Here is a 22,142-nt window from a genome sequence, read left to right on the forward strand (position 1 = left end):
CACACACACACACACACACACACAGTAGTTAAAAATGGCAAGATACAAGGATGAAGTAATTAATTTTAAGAATCAGCTTGGCGTGTGTTCTAGTTTCATTTCTGTTGCTATGATAAAAATACTCTGAGAGAAGCAACACAGAGGAGAAAGGGCTTACCTGGTTCACAGGTCCAGGTTCCAGATCACTATGGGACTGGAAATCACGGTGGCAGGAACTTGAAGCAGCTAGTCACATCCACAGTCAAGAGCAGAGCTCAGTGCCTCTCCATACATACAGAGGCCAGGACCAAAACCTGAGAATAGTTCTGCCTATGAGTGGGTCCTTCAATGAACAAGACCAAGACAATCTCCCACAGACATGGCCACAGGTCAACACGATCAAGGCAACTCCTCAATGAAATTCTCTTCTGAGGTTATTCTAGACTGTATCAAGTTGACAATTAAAACTAACCACTGTAGAGTGTATATTGGATGAGATTAAAACTGAAATTAGCAAGGTCTGGGTGGAGAAGATGACCCTAATGTAGGCAGGCGTCATCTAATCAAGTCCTGTAAAAATCAAAAAGACCAGATTCTGCAGGACTATCTCAATATCATTTGACATGTCTCATAATATGGTTCTTTTTCCCCTATAAAGGATGTATAAAGTAGGTGACTTCATAATAATAAAGAGCAATAGTTGATGTGTGGGACCGACCTAGACCCTCTGCATGGGTGTGACAGTTGTGAAGCTTGGTCTGTTTGTAAGGCTCCTGGCAGTGAGGTCAGGATCTGTCCCTGGTGCTTAGCTGGCTTTTGGAACCCTGTTCCCCATGCTAGGTTACCTTGCCTAGCCTTAGTGCAGGGGGAGGAGCTCAGTCCTACCTGGACCTGAAGGGCTACGAGGATTGGTTGTTCTTCCAGAGGACGGGAGTCCAATTTCCACCACCCACATGGCAGCTCACAGATGTCTGTAACTCCAGTTCCAGGAAACCCAACAGCTTTCACACAGACATACATGAAGGCAAAACACCAATGCATATAAAATAAAAATAAACAAATTTGAAAAAAACTCCAAAAAAATTAGGATTACTCAGATTATATTCTTTGGGAAAAGCACCAATTAATAATAAAGGTAAAACTTAAAATATCCATCAATAAAAAAATCACTAAAGTGCTATAATTTAAAAGGAATCAAAAGAGACATTATAATAATTTTCTTTGATTACGTCTCTGTGGCGATTCCTTAAATCTTGGGTTAAAGGTGTTTTCTTTACATTTGTTCTGGCTGGGAACCCAGAAGCAAAAATCAACCCAGGCCTTCTATAATCTAGTATTTATGGTATTTTTGGATCACACAGTGTCAATCTTGGCTTGAAGTCAAGTGTGGAGTCAGGGGATTTATTTTCTTAACGCTCTTCTACGGTGGCTTGGATAAAATCACGTGTTAGAGACTGGTCTCTGGTAGGAGAGGATCAGAACCATTTAGACCCGGACAGTAGTGGGAGGAAATCCGACCACAGGGGCACTGACCTTGTTTGAAGGAAGTACTGTGGGTTTGTTGGGTAAATTCTTTCAAGAATGCTTTGTTACTGGTTGAGAAGCCAGCTGAGTCGGTCAAGTGCTTGCTGCACCAGAATGAGGACTTGAACGCAGACCTCCGGCGCCCACTTAAAAAGCTTGGTGCGGCTGTGATCCTGTGGCTGCAGGCAACCTGTTTACAACTAGGAAGGACAGCTGAAGACTGACTGGGTGCAAAAAACAAAAAATTATATCTACTGTTATTTAAGACGGAGAAGGAAAGGGATCAGTTGATGCTTTCAAAAGCTGACTAACAATTAGAAGTTTAAAAAGAGTTCACCCGGACATCCAGATAACTTATTAGCATAAATAAGGTGTATTGCTCTATATTAGAAAATGGCTGGGCATGGTGGCACACACTTTTAATCCTTGGAGGCAAAGGCAGGGGATTCTCTCTGTGAGTTCCATTCCAGGCCAGCCAAAGCTACATAGCAAAACCTTGTTTAAAGAGAAAGGTGGGGGGAGCACAAAACTGGAAAATGGGGTTTTAATGTCAAGAAAAAAATCATACAACATCCTGAAATTTAGTAAAGAATTAAGAAGTAGAGAGTTGGCGATCCAGCTCAGGGCTAGTGTGCTGGCAGAGGAGGCGCAGGACCAGGGCTTCATTTCCAGCACTCCCACCCCCACCAAGGTGTGTTTCTATTAAAGGATATTAAAAAAAAAACAGCCAAAAAATGAGGCAAAATACCACCACACTAACAGATGGGATGATTTAGATTTAAAATATTTAAATCCTATAAAATTAATTTACAGATCCAGTATAAGTCGAATAAAAATTTGAGAGATTTTTGGAGTAAAACCAACGGAATGAACCTGAATTGTATCTGGCAAATATTTCAGGGTAATTTTAGACAACAAAACAAAGCAATTGAAGTTTTTAAGCAAAGGAACAAAGTACAGAGCTAAACAGACCTGTGAATCCACGGGAGTTCGTTATAGAGGCAGGATGCCACAAATCAGTGAAGAAATAGTGAATTATTTAGAACTTGATATTAGAAATAAGGAGAAAGATACAGCAGAATCCTTTATCCTCTTATATAAGATAGGCTCTGAATATATTAAATATAAATGTCAAATGTACAAGAAAAGAATACAGGACACCAGGAAAATATATTTTTTAAAAATAAATGCTGTAGTCTGGGTTTTCTGGAAAACAAACTCAAAGAGATTCACATCAGGATGGAACTTATCAGATCTTGGAATACAGACATATGGAGGCTAAAGCAAGCAAGATTGGTGATACAGTCTTCACAGAGGATTCAGTCGATCCCCTAAAGGGCTCTGGAGCTGGGACAGCCCTAGCAGTGGGTGGGCAGGACTTTTATTACTGACATTGACCTGTGTTTGGAAGCAAGCTACCCAGAGGAAGAGGCCCAGCGGATCAGGTGCGATGCTGGAACTGCTAGCTTTATTCTGTTGATAATTACGAATATGCGTTATGGATGTGGGAGTACTTATATCTCTGTGAAACGCTATTTTTAAACCTTTGGATATACACCCAGAATGAGATTATTGGATCATATAGTACTCTATTTTTAATATTGTGAAGAACTGCTACACGGTTTTACACAGACCAATTACTGTCTTACACACTCACTAACACTGATGGGTATGAGGGGATATCTCAGTGTTGTTATTACCTTAATTTATTTTAAAAGTGAAATTAATGCCAGGCATGGTGGCCCACACCTTTGAACCCAGCCCTTAGGAGGTGAGCTCGAGGGCAGCATGGCCTATATAGTAAGAGGCCAGCCAGAGAGAGAGAAAGAGACTTTGACCAGAATAAAACTGATTATCTTATTATAAAAGCAATACACATTCATTATAGAAGGTGAGGAAAGAAAGAAGAGCATAATGAAGAAAACAAATATCTCTTGTACTCCTGCCATTTTCAACATGACTGCGGTTCACATTTCAGCCAGGAGCTCTTCAGAGTTTTTTCTGACCGTATACACCCAAGGCTAATGATACAATTTGACAAAAGGTCTCCTATTTCTTTATGAATATATTATGTCCCGGGTCCTACCTGCCACTGAGGGAAGGCACTTTGAACAACTTACATAACTATATTGTATCCTAAATGTACTTAAACATCATAAACCTGAGAGCATGCTATTTGTTTAGAACAAAACTTAGTTCCTATTGGATAGTTGTTTATACAATTTTTATATAATCAAAGCCTGCTAATAATAATTGTACCTAAAATTTCCTATGTATTTACCACGATTCCTTTTGATAAATTTCTAGAAATTGCCTTGGAAATGAAATGTTTAATGACTGCTTATTATACGGTCTGAACTATGTTTAGAAATAAAATACACAGTCACGATGCAGGGATGTAGATTGTTACTTCTTTCCAAAGAGAAGGTTGAAACACAAGACTTGAATTTACTTGATTCGGGTCAGGAAGTTGAAAACTTGAACAGACAGCCTGGACTATGGGGAATCACTTTCAAGTACAGGGCAGGCAGATGTAGAGGTGTTTGAGACTAAATCTACTTTCTTGATCATTTCCGTAGGAGATAAAGTCATTCCAAAGCAACCTTTCTGATGCGGCGAAGATTGGAAATAACCAAAAATAGTCCTTTTATAATTATTCAATTTTAATACAAAGGGAGATAAGGGAACTTACAGAACCAAGGGTCCAGCGGAGCCGAAGGTGAGCGCGGGGCAAACGAACGGGCCACCTTCCGGTTCCCCAATCCTATTTAAGGGGAATGCTACCCCGCTGGAGCAGCCACGCCCCTGAACGCAGGGATTGGGCCAGCTGCCCCAACACCTTTCCTTGAGTTAGAAATAATTTCTTGACAGGATGATGATTATTCTAATAGGATATAGAGCATTTGTGACTGAGCTCAACTCTAGAAGATAATTTGAATGTACATTTAATGGGTGATAATGTTTTCATGTCACTTTTGGTTCAATTTCAAGGCACCCAAGGCCACGCTTCTCTGTGCTACACTTCAGATGCCTTAGACAGACAGAGGCGATGGCCTTTGTTACTTCTTCTTATGGACGTTTAGGTCTATAATGTATAAGAATGTATGAAAGTGTGTGTTAATGGAGGAATGTTTCTTTCTCGTTTTACATTTAATTCGAGATTTCTAGTATTTAAAATAGAACAAATTTAGAAACACACGATACAACTTTATCTAAGTACATTTACAAATGGGAGTAAAAGCGGAAAGAGAGTGAGGAATGATGCCTGACTTCTTCATTAAAGAAATTTAATTTCAGTGTCTTAAGTACAATATGTAATACAGCCAAAGAGAGTATACAGGAATAAAACTGGGAAAGGAGAAATCCACTTTAAAAGGCTAACATGTTACTAACTGTGTTACTTGGCCCTTTATTACTGTAACAAAAAGCCTAGCTAGATCAACTTAAAAAGAGCGAAGGTTTATTTTGGCTCACAGTTGATTACCAAATTGTTGCTTTGGCCCTGTGGCAGCATAGCACAACATTTTGGACACTTACCGCATGTGAGAAACTGCTTACTTCATAATTTCTGAGACTGTAATGCTTTTGCTCACCAACCCCTCAGAGAGTACTTGGCATGCAAAAACTATCCGATAGTTATTTGTTGAGTAAAGGAATGATCTGTACACATTCCAAGGGCAGAACAGGCCTGTGACCCGCTGTGCAGAAAATCCTGGTCTCTGCTCTTAATTTCTATTCTACTACCTTGGCCTTCTTCAGCTTATATTAATGAACTTCTTCTATCTTCTTCCTCTTCCTCTTATCCTCCTCCTGCTCCCCCACCTTCTCACCTCTCCTCTTTTTGCCTTCCTCATTTTATACTGAAAAGCCTCTTCCTCCTCCTCCTCCTCCTCCTCCTCCTCCTCCTCCTCCTCCTCCTCCTCCTCCTCCTCCTCCTCCTATTTTGTTTTGTTTTTGGGACAGGGTTTCTCTGCATAGCTCTGGCTGTCCTGGAACTTGCTTTGTAGACCAGGATAGCCTTGAACTCAGAGATCTGCCTGTCTCTGCCTCTAGAGTCCTAGAATTAAAGGCATGCTGATGTGGGATGTCTTTCTGTATATGTGTTGCTTTTATTGGTTGATAAATAAAGCTTTTTCAGCCAATGGCTTAGCACAGTAAAACCAAGCAGGAAATTATAACATCCATCCATCCATCCATCCATCCATCCATCTATCATCTATCTATCTATCTATCTATCTATCTATCTATCTATCTATCTATCTATCTATCTATCTATCTATCTATCTATCGAGAGAAGGCACAGTCAGGGAGATGCCATCTAGCCACCTAAGAAGAGGTAACAAACCACGAACCTCATGGTAAGATACAAAATTAATAGAAATGGGTTAGTTGACGATATAAGAGTTAGTTAGAAATATGCCTGAGCTGTTGGCCAGAGCAGCTTTATTCAGTAACCAAGAAAAGCAACGCATATACAGAAGGACATCCTGCATCAGCCTGCGACCCCACTGCCCAGCGAGGATCCACTTATTAACCACAGGTGACAGAAAGTAGAAGCTGGTGATTTGGGCACAGTGGCGGTGGTGGCGAACAGGTAGGAGAGTAAACATTAAGTTTGCATTATCCAGTTGCTATGGGTGAAAGGAAATCTTGAAAATCCTATCTACCCGATTTTGGTTATCTCCGGATGCCATTCATGTAGAACAAAGGAAGACATTTCCTCGGAATCGGGATTTGGTGAGGCGCCAGGAGGATGCTGCGGTGGAACACCTCCACATCCGTTTTTGCTGACTGGGGTGTAGCCCCATCCGCTGGGAGGAAGGCTCACTTCAAGTTTCAGCCACACTGACCACAGGGCAATGCAATTGTCAAGATCGCTGCTAACCAAGATCCAGATTCCTCCTCTGGGATTTAAAGTCCAGAAAGCATGTCTCGAAAAAAGCAAAAAAACAAAACAAAACAAAACAAAAAAACATAAAGTCCAGAAAGCAGAGCCCGGACTAGCCAGTCCAAGCACGCAGGGGCGTGGGGACTGAAGGGGAGAGCTGGCGTGGAGTGCTGCGCCCAGTCCTTAGGCAAAGGTCGCCCCGGGTCGAGGGCTGGGCCCTGGCAGAGCATAAGGTACCACGCAGTGCCAAAGGGCCACCGCCTCCCTCCTGATCTCCACTCCTCTGGGGAGTTCTGAGTTGCCAACTTGCATCCTTGCCACTAGACTGTCCACATTAAACAGCCCTCTTTGTTTTTTCTGTCTTCGGCTGGAGGTGGGGGTGGCAGTGGGGACAGTTGGTAGTGAACGAGCGATACACACCTGTGCAATACTGTCAAGGTCCCTATGGCTAAAATTACGCGTAAGAAACTTAACTGAAAAAAACAAAAAACAAAAAAAAAAAAACTCAAGCAAATCCTGCCCCTTGCTGGGACCAAACGGCCTCCTGCTCATGCCAGCGGGTTTTCCAGTTGACTAACAGGCGACCATGTTCATCTTTCGACTCAGCTCTCCTGGGACTGTCATGCTAAGGTTCAAATATCCGAGGAAATAAAGAGAATAAACGAAGGCAATCCGAGTGGGGCGGGCGCGCCCGGCTCCGCTCTCTGAAAGTGGGAAATCCACGACGACCGCGCGTCGCGGTCTGCGGTTTCCTTTCGTTACGAAACCCTACACACCAGCCGTGGGTGGGTGCCTGCCTGCTCGTCAGGCGTGGCGTGGGAGGGGAGCCGAGCCTCCAAGGGCGAGGTGTCCTCCGCTGCGTCCCAGTTCAAGTTTCGGTGGAAACTTTCTCTCGGGGGCTCCGCCTCCTTCACCTAGGAAACCCGTGCGCACCGTGGGCCCCGCAACCCGAGTCCCGGGAGCACCTGGCAGAGGCGGGGCGGGGCTGAGGGCGGGGCCTCTGGGGGCGTGGCCCGGGCGGTGGAGGCCTTGGGGGCGGGGCCTGCCGCCAGCTCCCCTGAGTCGCCGGGCAGGTTGGGCTCGGCCCCTGCCAGCGCGCCCCGCCCAGGCTCCTCGGAGGGTGCGGGTTGTGGGGCGGGATCGAGCCCGAGACCTGGCCGGCTTCGCCAAGGGCTGACGCGCCGGAGAAAAGTTGTGCCTTGACCTTCTCTCGCCTGGTGATTTGTCGTCCCCAGGCTGAGTGGAAGCCAGGGCTGGAGGTCACCGCGTCCAGACGCTTGAGGGTAACTGCCCGGGCACCCGGAGTTAGGTGTTGGGCCCGGGAGGAGCCGACTCTGCCCCCGCGGTTAGTGCCCTGAGCCCTGGCAGCTCGGTTGTCCCCGGGATCTCCGCACAAACTTTCTGACTGTCGAGGGGACACCGCGTGGAGGGAGGATTCGTGGCCGCCCATAGGTAAGAGATCTGCGCTTGAAGTATTGCTTTTATTTTATTTTAGGATGTTGGAAGGGCGTCCCGAGTGCCTCCTTCCTGCATCCTGCTGGGCAACAGGAGCAGGTTTTTGAGAGAGGGAGGGGGCAGGAAGGCTGAGACCTTCCCAGCTCAAAGCCCTGTGACTGCTTGGGACGCTGCGGGCCCTTGGCCCTTGCGTGCGACCGACGTTACTCATGACTGACCCTGGGCAGAGAGGGCCAGCTTGTTTTGACGGAGGAAGATGTCATCAGGTTTTTCTCGCTCCCTCGGGCCGCAGTGCTTGGGTCTCCCAGGAGTAATTGGCAAAGGCGATGAGATCTGGATCTGTCTTCCTCGCCAATCCTCCTGGCTTACACGAAATTGGAGGCGGTGCCTGCCGCTGGGCTTGCAGCACTTTCCTGGTGTGAGCCATTTACTGTTGGGTGACTGTTGCTCAACTTCATAAATTCTCTGATGAAACTGGATTCGAGCTGTGGTTCTCATTGATAGTGTGTGTGGGTTCCCTGGCTTCAACAAAGCTCTCTTGTTAACAACACTCCTATGAGGTAGTAGACTAGCTATTGTTTTGTTTCAAGCTTGGGTAGATGAGGTATTGGTGGCGACAGCTGCTATGTTTGCTTGGGACTTTGGGAACCACGTGTGTGGGTCTGGAGAATTAAGTCTAGGTTGGCTTTAGCCTCCTCTGCTTGACTGATCAGCTGGCAATCATTCCACAGGTGCTGCAGCCATAGCCATCCAGGTGCAGGGAATACCACCCGTCTCTCCTGGAGGGAAAGAGCCCCACACTGAAGAAAGACAGCTCTCAGGAGGAGGAAGGGTGGGAAATGCGGCAGACCAATTGCGCTTCCTTTAGGTTGGACCAACTACTCCAGCTGGCTGCTCTGGGAGGGTCAGCTAATAGCCATAGCAACTCTGGTGAAATTATATAGGCCATTGGAAAATAATTCCTGCTTAATCACCTTTATCCTGTCGATTAACAAGGGGGAAAATCCCCCCTCCTTAATGTACATGTCTGACCTGCAGTTCAATTGTACACCTGACACTAGAAAGGATACCTCTGAAGCTATCTGGAGCCTATGGACCCCAGCCAATGTCCCCATCTGGGAAACGCCAGTGGTCTTCTTGGGACAGAAACTGAGAGATTCAGTCCAATATAGCCAACAGGTTGGCTTAACTTTTCAGATAATTAAAGACTGATCTTTTTGAGCACCAGTGAATTCTTTCTCATGGCACTGCTAAGAATTTTATACTGTAGTCCCACTTATCATTTGTCTTATAGTTATAGGGATGTGATTAAATTACCTAAATTACCTGGGAAGAAGGGCAAGAGGACTAGGCATTGCTGACGTGGATTAATAGTTGAGAGCGGTTTAATAATTCAGGCTCAACTATCCAGCTGGCTTTTTCTTGCTTCCAAACAAGAGGCACTGTGGGGCATCCCACTTTAAATGTAGGCCTTTGGAGATTAGAAATGACAAGAGTGTACTGTTTTTTTTTTTTTTTTTTTCAGTCAGAGTAATACAGCGCCAGACAGTTCTTAACCTCCCAGGTTTAGTTCAGAACTTTTCCTGCAAACTTCTTTCTGTAGCAGGACACTAATAGACAAGGGCTGTAAACCCCATACAGATGTATGTGGCAAGGTGGGGGTACATAGAAGATGCTGGGGAGTAAAACTGTGAGCCTGTGTTACTTTTTTCTCTCAGTACCACGGCTTGAAATCAATGCCTCAGGCATGCTAGGCAAGCACTTTACTATGGTGTGACATCCCCAGTGCTCTTGGTTACTTTATATGGAGAATCTGGTGAAAATATTACAGAATGGCCATCTCTGATCTCTGCTTAAGAAATTCGATCTCCATTCTGTGTGCAGTTGTCTATGGTAGCTCACAGGCCTATTCAAAAGGAGGGGGACCCTGTGGACTCTGGCTTTGAAGCACGGTTTGTAGCGACTTCATCTTCAATTTCCCTGACTTCCAAGCACTAGTGAATCACCTCTATAGAGAACAGTGCTCAAGAGTGACCAGAACCCCAAGGATTCTGTTTATGGATCTCCTGGTTATAACAGTAACAGAAGCAAACCTTTCTACAGTGCGATGATTGACAAGTGCTTTCAGGTGTGCCAGATGAAGGCCGAGTAAAGTAAACGCTTCAGTGAGTCCACTGCACTTAGACCACACAGGAGGAAGACAGGTGACGTTCAGGGTTGTAAAGAGATTTAGGAAATACCCAGCTTCTGGGAGTAGTGGACTTATGGGCCATACTTTTAATTTTTCCCATTACAATTCATGAAGTTTTGGGGTGTAAAATGGGATTTTTGTTTTTATTTAAGTCTCTCTCTCTCTCTCTCTCTCTCTCTCTCTCGTTTTGGAAGCCAGAGATCAATGTTGGTGTTTTTCTCAATATCTCTCCACCTTACCTTTTGAGACAGGATCTTACTGAACCAGCAGTCCTGAGGAGTTTTGCTGTCTCCACCTCCTTGTGCTGGGATTGCAGGTGTGTGGCTGCTGTCCTGGCCTTTTTACTTGGGTGCTTAGAGAACAAATGCAGTTCTTCATTCTTGAGCAGCAAGTATGTTGCTGACCAAACTATCTCCCCAGCCCCAAAGATTATCTATTGGGGTTGTAGAGATGGCTCAGAGGTTAAGAACAAGGACTACTCTTTCAGAGGACCTGAGTTCAATTCCCAGCACCCACAGGGCAGCTCGCAACAGTCTGTAATATCAAGATCTGACACAGAAATATATGCAGATAAAATACCAATGCACATAAAATAAAAATAAATAAAGAGTTTATCAGAATTTATTTATTTGAGAGTGACATAGGGAGAACGAGAGCATTTCCATTATGAAAACGCTTCAAATACTTTTTGCTGTTAAGTCTGTGGTTACTTTGGCATAGAATTAGAAGCGTACAGTTTATCTGCAACGATTTAGAAGTTGACAGTATTGCTCGGTTGGATTTGTGAAGCTTAGCTTTGCAGCTCCCTTTTATTCTGGGAAGTTGTTACTAGAACAGACACCAGAGAGGCTTCTGAGTTAAGTTCTAAGAGCAAGGATGCCACTGCCTTCTGAAAAAGAAGTTGAGCTATTTTCGATGAATTGTAAAGATTTTTCTTCTCTCTATAAATAAGATTTTGCCTGCTTCTGATTATATTACTAACATAAAATGATTATATTCATGATCATGTATGTTATATATTATTCAAAATAAAAATTAGGCATTAATGAAGTATAATGTCTGGGGAGGCCACCGTAATGCAAAGCTCTAAGGTGGGGTTCACCTCATTTCCTTATATTTCAGGATTTATTGGTTTTAATGTTTTCCCCGAAGAGGAGGAAGTAATTGGTAACAGTTATAAAATTACCCTGCCGTTGTTGGACTATCTGCTAATTAGCTTTTATAAAGCATATTTTTTTTAAAAAAAATTTCTTCAGAACATTATTCTAGGATATGCCATTAAGGAGTTCAGAAAATCCAGAGTAGGTTTTGCAGAATGCCAGGAACGTATTTTGACTCCTCTGTGTTGTTAGAATTACCTCATTGTCATGGATCAATTATAGGGTCTTTGGTCTTGTAGAAAGTTCAGGAATTGATCATCCTTGTGATGTGTGCGTATGCTTGTCTGTAGAGCTCAGAGGACAACCTTGGATGACATCCTTAGTGATGCCAACTCCTTCGAGACGGGATGTGTCATTGGCCTGCAGTTCATAGGTCTGCCAGTGAGCCTCATGGATCTTCCTGTCTCTGCCTCCCAGGTTCTGGGATTAGAAGTGTGTGCTAACATGTGTGGCTCTTTTCTGTGTGTTTTGAGGATCCCACCCATCTCCTCCTGCTTTCATGGAAGCACTTTGCCTACTGAACCTGGTTTTTCTAGCCCCTGATTTTCTATGTGAAAAGTTTTCTTAATAAAATAAAAATTTCTTAGACATAGACTTCATTTGTATATTCTTGTTTTGATTTTTTTGTTGGGGGAAAATACACATCTAATATATTATTTTTGATTATTGTCTATTCTATAACACTAGCAGTTTTTGAGATGTTGAATATTTGAAATTTCTTATATATACATATATATATACCACAAGGTATTTGCATTTTTGTCATATTTTAAAGCTGTGATGTATTAGTTTAAAGTTTAATTAGCTTATGAGAACTCAAACAATAGGATTTTTATTAACCTTTATTTGCCTGAGGAAACATGAAAGTATTTGATATTTACCTACCGATTGTAATAAAAAACCTCAGCAAAGCTGTGGCAGCCATATCTATAATCCCTCACAGGAGCATTGATAGAAAGATGATTGCTGCAAGTTTGATGCCAGCCTGGGCTACATAGTGAGATAGCCTGGGCTACATAGTGAGATAGCCTGGGCTACATAGTGAGCTAGCCTGGGCCATAATGTGAGCTAGCCTGGGCCATAATGTGAGACTCCTCCATCTCCTTCCCACCTCAAGCCAAAACACCTGAAATCAAACCCCAAACTTAACAGCTAATGTTTATTTCCTGTCAGCTTGATGAGTCTTCCTCCGGCCTTCCTCCTTGTGCTCCTTTGACGTTTGACTTCTTAGGTGTGTCGTTTTGAAAAGTTGTTATGGACAGTAAGACTCAGCTTGTAACAGCTGAGAAATGGTTGGCCCATCCCTTTTTGTTCAATGCAATCCTCTCTCTTGACTATGTTTTAGGATTGGGTTGTCACCAAGGAGTGGTCATTCCTTCGCAGTGAATCATAAGATGATTAGGGTTGGCAGTGTTTGCTGCCCCAGTTTGCTGACTCAGCCTGACTGACTTCCTCTAGAGTCTGTCATGCAAGGAGTCAGCTCTCTACTAGATCTAGTTAATTCCTAAATTTGCATCTTTATTGCTGACCTTTGGAACCCTCGACTTTCATTTCCAGTTTCTTCCTTATAGGTCTACAGGTAGATCCTGATAACAAGCAAGTTAAACTATGGAGAACCTGAAAGTGTTAATGTATACCTGTAATCCTAGTATTTTAAGATTGAGGCAGGAGGATTCACAGTTCAAGGCCAGACTGGCTACACAACAAGACCCTACCTCAAAATATATGCTCTACAATGTAAGACATGTCAATATAATACAATTCAATACTGTACAGTATAATACCATGCAATGCAACACAGCACAAGTAATAACCCACATCTTAACCTCCTATCAGAGTTAACGTATATTGAGGGGAATCACATGTTATTGATTCTGTCTTATTGCACAGATGATTATATTTTTCATCTTGCTTCTGCTTTGCTTTTCTTCTCCTCATTGACCATTTCCCTGTCAAGGCTGGTTTAATTGCTATTGTCTCTCTTTGCTCATGCTTCATGGCCCTTATTGCCTGCTGGGAAATGACTCAACCCAAGGTGTAAAGGTTTGTTTGATGGGTCAACTTCGTCAGGCAACAGCAAGGTGTTCGTCCTCATCCTGGGTGTGCCTGTCAGAGTGTTTCTGGATGGGATTCAATTTGGAGTTGGTAGATTTAGTAATGCAGATTGCTCTCCTCAATGTGGGCAGGGCTTATCCACTTGATTAAAAGTCTCAATAGAACAAAAAGGGTTGACACAGCACGGGCTTGTTCCCTCTTACTGTGGTGCCTGGTGATTACTACATTCTTCCCTGCCTAATTGAGTTAGGATTTTGGTCTTTGCTTTAAAGTTTGGACCCAAATGGAAACTTATATCATTGCTTCTTGGATTTCAACTTTCCAACAGCAGACCTTGGAATTTCTTAGCATATATAATCACATGTATTAATTCCTTATAATAATTCTGTTTATAAGGACTGATCTCTCTGTCTCCCTCCTCCTCTTTTCCTCCCCCTCCCCTATCCACCATCTTCATCCTCTCCATTTCCCAGCTCCATCATCTTTATCTCCCATCAATCTCCCATCTCCCGTCTATCTCCCATTATCTCCATCATCTCTTCTCCTGGCTGTGTTACTCTGAATAACCCTGACTCACACGGGCCTCCGTGACCCGACGCTCTGGGCAGATGCTCTGTTTGGAGGCTGAGCTTGCCCTGGTCCTCATTCCTGAACTCACTCTACCTCTTTCTTTCATCCTCCCACCTCCTCTGTTTCAGGAGTTCAGTACCCTCGCTCTCCATCCGTTCCTCCTTGGCTGTCTTTCCGGAAACGATGTCACGGCATCTCATTTCTCTCTGCACTGACATTGTAGGAGCTTGGCCGTGTCGTGGCCTCTAATGTTATCTTTGAAATGTTTGTCCTTTTCTCCAGTGATGTTATAAACTGGTTAGGACTGAAATAAAGTTATATACTTACAAATCCTCCACCGTTCTGGGCATTTATTTATTTATTTAGTAGATGAACAGTGTGTATTTACCTACTATTATTATTTTAAAAGTACTAAGCTCTACTGAGGGAAGAAAAACCAAATGAAGGGCTTGCATGCACCCCCTTTTCCCTCCCAATCTTGAGAAAATGGCAGAAATGTCTAATTCATTCTTAGAAGGACCCAACCCTTTCTGTGTGTGTCTGCCTGTAGATGGAAGTTTCTGTTGTGCTGAGTCCCACAGCCGTTCAGTCCCAAAGAAACACACAGCGGCTTATATTAATTATAAACTGTTTGGCCTATTGCTCAGGCTTATTACTGACTACTCCTTACAACTTAAATTAACCCATAAATCTTATTTATGTATAGCCATGTGGCTTGTTACCTCTTCTTATCTTACTTCCTCTGCATCTGGCTGGTGACTGTGTCTCTGCTTTTCCTCTTCCCATAATTCTTAGTCTGGTCGCCCCACCTATACTTCCTGCCTAGCTCCTGCCCAATCAGCATTTTATTAAACTAATTCTAGGGACGAATCTTTGCAGTGTGTAAGAGCATTGCCCCACAGCACCTGCCAGCTCTTTGAAGTTGTTTTAAGAAAGGGAATGTACATATTATTCTTAACTTGGAGTCAACCTTTATTAAAGAAAAAACTGACTAGTGTTTAAAGTCTGGTTGAACGCCCTGTGAGATGGCTCAGCAGAGGATACAGGTCCAGTTCTCAGTGCCCATGGAATTGAAACTCTAGGGGGATCTGACACCTCTGGCCTCCATGGGCACTGCACTCATGCGTACACCCCCTTCCCACGTATACATAATTAAAAATGCAGTAAATCTTTGAAGTTCTGTTGAGTCTGTCTTCCCCAAGGTATTGGTTTGAAGCTATTTGGTGCCATCTGGTTCTCTGGATTCTCTTATAATTACCTTTGCTCTGCTTCTTCCCAAGTCGTTCTCCATTTTCCTAAATTTGCTAGATAACACTTGAGGCAAGTAACTTTGAACACATGTAAAGAAGAACTATGGAAAGTGAGCTGTGGGCTCCTAGGAACTTTGTGTATGTCTAATTTTATGCCAATTTCATCCCAGCAGAGTGTGGCATTCATTAGTTTTCCTGCAGTGGGATTTAGTTTTAGAGAGTCACCATTGGAAATTTGATCTCATTCTTATCCTTGGCTGATATTTAAATTCAAAACATTGCTCAGCCTCTGTGCTATTCATCTCTGTTGCTCTGTTCTCTTGTACTCGTTTTAAACCTAGCACAGTTTACTTCATTATGCCTTTTGTTTACCAGTTCTCTCCAAATAAGAATGTAAATCTCTGTCCTCTATGAAGGGCAGCTATCGCTCTCTATTAGCTTTGGCTGAGTTGGCTTTATATCTCATGTCATAGACCAGTGGCCCAGCACTATGGAAATGTTTATTATTTGAATGAAGGGAGTTGCTGACCTGAGACCCTTAACCTCTGTGCATCTCTGTATCTTAAGCATCCTGTTGTATCCTTTTTTTTCCTTCTTTGCTCAAGCCTGCTTATTATGGTTTGAATGTGAAATATCTGAACAGAAGAATACGTTGATATGTTGGCACCATCTCAGGCCTCTATTTTGGGAGGTGGTGGGAACTTTAGGACATAAGGAAGCAGGTCATTAGGGATGCCTTTGAAAGGTACACCTGGTCTTTGGCTCCTTCCTGTTTCAGTCTATTCTTTCTAATTACCATAAGGGGAAGAAGTTCCTCTGTATGAGCTTCTGCTACCATTATGTTGTGACCAAACTCATGGCCCAAGACACCATGAACCCAAACATTTGAAACAATGGGCCAACTCAAATCCTCCCTTGAGCTGTTTATGTTAGGTAATTCATCACAGTGATGAGTAAAGCCAGCTAACACATCCCTTCTATTTAGACTTATGTTGTGTGTAACACACATGCACGCACACACATGCCCACATGCTTCTCATGCTATTGTAGTAATAGCCACGCTGAGAACCAAGTTAGTTTACACTTTCCTGGAAATTCCTGGCTCGTCTTTGCACATATCATCTTACCTGAGATATTATTGCAACCGTGATGATGATCTTTATGCCTATCATCAAAGTCTCCAGGGTAGCAGACGCTTGCCATCAGGAGATTCCTTCACCTGTACCATGTCTGGGTTCTGCTGTAACATAGTTCATGCAGGAGTATGCCATTTTCTGGCCTTCTAGGAGCAGGCAGCACACTCCCTGGAAGGGTTTAGTGTATGGCACCGTAAAGTAGGAAGGTCCTTAAGTAAAATGAGAAAGAAGGGAAAAAGTATCTGACCACCGACAGACACTTATGGGATATTTCTTATGGACGTCCCTTGACTCGATGATGCAGCATCAGGACAGTTGGTTACCATGAACCTCCTCCTGGCCTGCGAGCTACGAGCAGGTCTCCCTGCTGGCCTACTGAGCTACAAGCATAACTCCAAGAAGGGATCCAAAGAGACCATGCTGAAGGACAGGACTGAATGGGGCTGAGAGCTAGTGACTTTCAGACTCATTGTCAGTAAATTGCCATTCCTGACTTCCATGCCCTTCTTGGTAAGCTCTGAAGAGGAACCTGTTTTCTTCCTAAAGGCTTTCTCTTCTTGCCTCCAAGCCAGGGGAGTGCTCAGGAACGATTAACGTGTAATGATGGCACAGAGATATTCCTCTGAGCAATTGGAGAGCTGTAGGCGTGTCACACACTAACAGGTGCAACAAATCTCTCTTTTCTGTTTTGAAATATCACTGCCAGGGGAGTTGTATACAACTTGTTCTGATAGAGTGGTCTTAAATATTCATTCCTTTTACCCATTGCTTTAAGAGAAGTGCCAGCATTCAGTCTTCAAGTTGCCAGCAGCAATTTTGAAGAAATTGTATTATAACTTTTTCAAGAGACCTATTTTCACATAGCTTATTTATTTAGGCATTAACTTATTAGTATTTTTTAATGATATAAGAAGATATACTTTGGGGGTCAGTGTAAATCATCATGCTAGGTGGTTATCTTTGACCAGTTATGCCTTCTGGTAAGTTAATAAACAATATTTAGTATTGTGTGAGGCTATGAGGGTGTAATGGAAAGGATGCAGTTTGAATGTGAATATGGCTCAAATCCTTGACATATTTATAAACTAGTAAATGCATGGTATATTAATTGGTAAATGACCAAGTTGCTTTTGTTTGATGACTCTTTACTTATTCATCTATAGAATGGAGAGTCATCTATACAATGTAATGGCATACACCTTTAATCCTAGCTATTAACAGGCTGAGGCGGGAAGATAATGAGTGGAATGCTTGTCTAACACGGGCAAGGCACTGAGTTTGAACCCTAGCACCACAAGAAGGGGATAGGAGAAAGAGGCGGTAATAATGGCCATCTCAGGGAGTTTCTATGAGGTTTGAATAACGTAGCTTATGTATGTAAAGGGCTTAATACTAAGTAATGATTGGTACGTACTATTGTTACTTATGTGCTAAAGATCTATTTCACACCCTTCCAACGGCTCTAAAGGTGGTTCAATATATAATTCATAGATGAATTAGCTATGTTTGCAGAACTACCAAAGATGTTGACAAGTATGTATCTAAGACACAGAAAATCAGACAAAAGGCAGCAAAGTATTATGTGTACAGACAGGAAGCACAAGAAACCAGAAAAATGGTCACAGTCCTCAAGACTCATCGTGGGGGCTGTAATAGGGCTCCTTTCATCTCATATTGTAGAAGGGGGAGGGGCTAATTGGTTACCTGGCCAAAGTGTGGGAGAGGTGAGATGGGTCTCAGGGAAGCCCAAATTGGACAGTATAGTGTGAATTCTAATTGGTCTTAAAAATAAAAACCCGGAGTCAGCTGTGAAAGCTGAAAGTTCAGAGAAGCAAAAGCAGCTAGTCACTAACTCTTCCCTCTATGAAATCCTCAGACCCAATGAGGTATCCTGTCTCTACAAGTCCTCAAGACTGAATGTCATGTGTTCCTATCTTCTCCTGCCTCATATTCCTCTCTCTGTCCAGCCATATCCCTTCCTGTCTCCACCTTCCCAGTGCTGGGATTAAAGACGTGTGACTCCCAAGGACTGGGATTAAAGTTGTGAGCCATCATTGCCTGGCTCTGTTTCTCTTTTAGACGGAGCAATCTCGTTTAGCCCAGGTGGTTTTGAACTCACAGAGATCTGTCTGCTTCTGTCTCCCTAGGTCTGGGATTAAAGGTGTGAGCCACCACTGCCTGGCCTCTGTGGCTAACTAGTGGCTTAGCTCTGCACTCTGATCTTCAGGCGAGCTTTATTTGTGAGACCACAAACACAATCTCACCACAGGACAGTTTGCACTGCCTCTACTCTCTGTCTCATATCTGCCTTTCTTAGCACCGTTTTCTTCACATGGCTCAGGGCGTGGTTATAGCAAACCAAAGATAACTCAGGAAGAGGATCTGACCTTCCCAGTTCTCAGTCATCTCAGGAATGGTTCTGGTCAGCCTTTGTTAGTATTAACGCCTCTCCTTGTGCTCAGGGCCAGAGATGATCAGACTTCTCTAGAATTCTTCTGGATTAGGGAAGAGGAACCATTTTTAAAGAAGGGTTGTACAATCTTAGGAGAAAAGAGGGATGCCTGACAGCAAGAGCCAGAGGTGTGTTTACTCCTGAGGGGGACATGGAGCTTGAGCTATTTGCAAGGAGCTGGTGGATATGTAGGCTGTTGAGCCAAGGGCACAGGTGCAGAAGGAAAAGGTGACTTGTGTTAGTCAAACAGGATGGGGCAGGCACAGGGTGGATGATTTCAAGTGGTTGGTTGAGGAGTTCCTCCAACTTGATACCAGATCACTACAGTCATATTGGATCCTGGATTTTATTGTTTAATATAGGTTTTATGTTGTAGGCCAACTACATGATTTAGTAACTAGAGGATTATTTCAAAAGTGTGTTGAGAAATTGTGCTCACTTACTGTAGATAAAGTGGTCTTTTTAAAGGGAGATACACATCCTGGTAATGTCTTAGATGCTAAATACTTTGAGGATGTAAGCTAGGTGCCATCTTCCCTTCCCTGTAAAGAAGCAAACAGACAACACAAAATAACAGAAACCCCACCTGGCAGCTCACTTGGGAAGCAGAGGCAGGAGGATTGCCATAACTTTTAGACCAGTCTGGGCTACAGAATGAGACTTTGTCTCAATCCAACACACACACACACACACACACACACACACACACACACACACACACACACACACAATTAAACCCCCTAAACAAAAGAAAAATCCAATACTGTATTTCCCAGTAACTAGAAAGATGAGTCAGATACAATCCTGTTTTGAGAGAATTCTAACCAATAAACATAGAATGAGAGATAGCTGTAAAGGTTAGCACTTTGTCACCCCTCAAGAAAGAGCAGACCTGGGGATGGCTACCAGTAGCTGCTAAAATCATAAATCCCACAATCCAGTCCCCTTCTTCCTCCCACAGCAAGGGAAGCAATTAGGCCACTGGCTCATGGGAAGCTTTGAAGTGTTAAGTCAGTCAAAAACCTTGGGTTCACTGATCAATCTTATAATCCCCCAAAGAGAAAAAAGTGAATGTTATATGTCTCCCGATTTAATAGGAAATAGGGGCATCTATAAAGTTTCTTGTCAAAGCACCTAATATGATTCTGATCAAGATTTTTAGATTAAACTACTTTTTATTTATTTTTTTAAGAACAGGAAAAATCTTAAACAAACTTAAGATTTATGTTTATAATCTTTAAAACCTCTTTATATGTTTGAGTGCTTTGCCTACATGTATGTCTGTAGCATGTGTGTACTCGGTGCCTGTGGGGGACAGAAGAGTGTGTCGGATCCCTAGAACTAGTTACAGATTGTCGATTGTGAGCCGTTTTGTGGATGCCAGAAATCGAGCCCCATCCTCTGGAAGAGGAACCAGTGCTCCTAACCATCTCTCCAGCCCAAGTGAAGATTTAATTAGTTCAATCAGAATGTGGAAGTCTCCAATGGACACATTCCTCAGTCCCTTTTAGCAGAGGAAGACGGAAGAGACCAGAGATGGATAGGAGACATAGCAACTACGTTTGGCTCTTGGTTTGAAGAGAGTAACTATGAAGTCATTAAAAATAATATTATAAGGCAATTTGGAATTCAGGCTCTGACTAGATAGCAGATAAATTAATGGACTATATTTTGTTCAGGGAATGATAACGATATTATGAAATGGAGGTACAGAAAGTTGTAAGGGTAAGGAGTGGAGATGGAAGATTACTGTGGGCTGACCAAGGCTAGGCAGCACACTGTTAACTCTGGGAGCTGGGTGGTGGTCTTCCTGGTGTTATTTTCTATAGCTGGTATGTGTTTGATTTTTCCTATTTGTAAAAAGCAGGGATGAGAATTCTAGAGTCTTTGTTAACCCTCCAAGTTCTTGGCAGTGTTTTGGAAATAGTGTGTGTGTCTGTGTGTGTGTGTGTACGTGCACATGGTGCATGTATGCATGCTCACATCTGGAAAGTAAAGGGTTAATAAAGATCCCTTCACTTGGAATTCAGAAGTTATAAAGTGCCCTAGGGTTTAGCTAATCCCCATTTTTCATCTTCTAATTATGTTAAGAAGCGGTGAGTGTGCAAGGTGGTATGGTTATATTTGAACTTTTGGCAGAATAGCTCTGTCCAGTGTGTAAAATTGTGGTCAGGTGAACATTTATCTTAGGGACATGTATTTCGGCTGTTTGTAAGGTGACCATGAGGTGTCTATGCAAAGTTCACCTCGGTGCAGTGAGCACCCCTGTTGATTTCAAGATTTCAAGGTACACTTTGACTATAATCACACTGCATAGACTGCCTCCAAGAGGGCTTGTGGCAGGTCAGAATATATTATTTTTTGAAGTAGCACTGTATGCTTAAATGCTTAAATGTTATATATCATGATAATGGACCAAATGGTGTGGCTACACACTAACTTATTTCACACATGCTTCAGTAGTTTTTAGAAGGGAAAGAAACCAGAAAATCATATACAGAATTTCTTTAAATAATGCCTAGAATGTGACTTAGATTACTAAAAGTAGCCTACTTAAAAGTGCATGTTGCCTTCAGAAGTTATATTATTGACTTGCTATGGTCTTACATGCTTTTTCTTGATAATTTTCATATTGAATTTCTTTCAAATAAAAAAAACTGCATTTTGGGGGTATCATAAACTGTAGTTGGAAAATCTCAAAATCACACTATCTTTTTTGTTATTCCCAGAATTAGAACGTAGATGGTCTGTTTGCTGTTTACACGAGAGCAGCAAAGCTCCAGTCTTCCTTCTTCACGCTGAGCCGCTGCACAGATTGCCTTGTATAAGTTTATACAGTCTAAGAGAATCATTCTGAGATATCCCAAGTTTAATTGTAAGATCTAACGCATGGAGAGGAGACGGGATAGGGAAGTGAGTCAGCTAATATTGTGGGGCCGTTCTTGGATATATGCTGAAACCCTCCTGTAAATACCAACAGTCAACCCTGCATCTTGTTACATCTAAACTATCCCTACTATTAACCTCAGCCAGTCTAGAGGTAACAGGACTACTTAAGAATTGTCATCAAGCCCCACGCCCACCATCTTTGACTCACTTTACCCTGCCTTTCCTTTGTGTGGCCAGTGTACATTCAATGTAAATAATCTGTTTTCCCTTCTCAGATTCTGATTATAAAACTGCTATTAGCTTTTAGATATGTTTCACTTGTTTTCAGTTACTATCTAATCCCCCTTCCCCCCAGACAGGGTTTCTCTGTGTCGTCCTGGCTGTCCTGGAACTCACCCTGTAGATCAGGCTTGCTTCAAACGCATAGAGATTTACCTGCCTCTGCCTCCTGAGTACTGGGCTTAAAGGCGTGGGCCACCCCTGACTGACTTAAATGTGTGGCAGCCTTTATGTGTTTGTTTGTTTATTTATTTATTTATTTTTAGATTTATGTGTATGAATATTTTGCATGCCTGTGTGTACCATATGGGTGC

The 22,142-nt window shown here is 42.8% G+C and overlaps 1 protein-coding gene across 3 annotated transcripts in view; it reads left to right on the forward strand.

Moving 5' to 3' along the window:
* Positions 1-7,506: 7,506 nt before the first annotated feature.
* Fhip1a (FHF complex subunit HOOK interacting protein 1A) overlaps positions 7,507-22,142 on the forward strand; it is a 208,526-nt gene continuing 193,890 nt past the window's right edge. For all 3 annotated transcript variants that reach the window (XM_038348346.1, XM_038348344.1, XM_038348345.1), the window contains exon 1: positions 7,507-7,843. The gene's annotated coding sequence lies outside the window, so the exon portion shown is untranslated. The remainder of the gene's footprint in view (positions 7,844-22,142) is intronic.

This window comes from Arvicola amphibius, chromosome 11 (assembly GCF_903992535.2).
Source record: "Arvicola amphibius chromosome 11, mArvAmp1.2, whole genome shotgun sequence".
Classification (NCBI taxonomy): Eukaryota; Metazoa; Chordata; class Mammalia; order Rodentia; family Cricetidae; genus Arvicola; species Arvicola amphibius.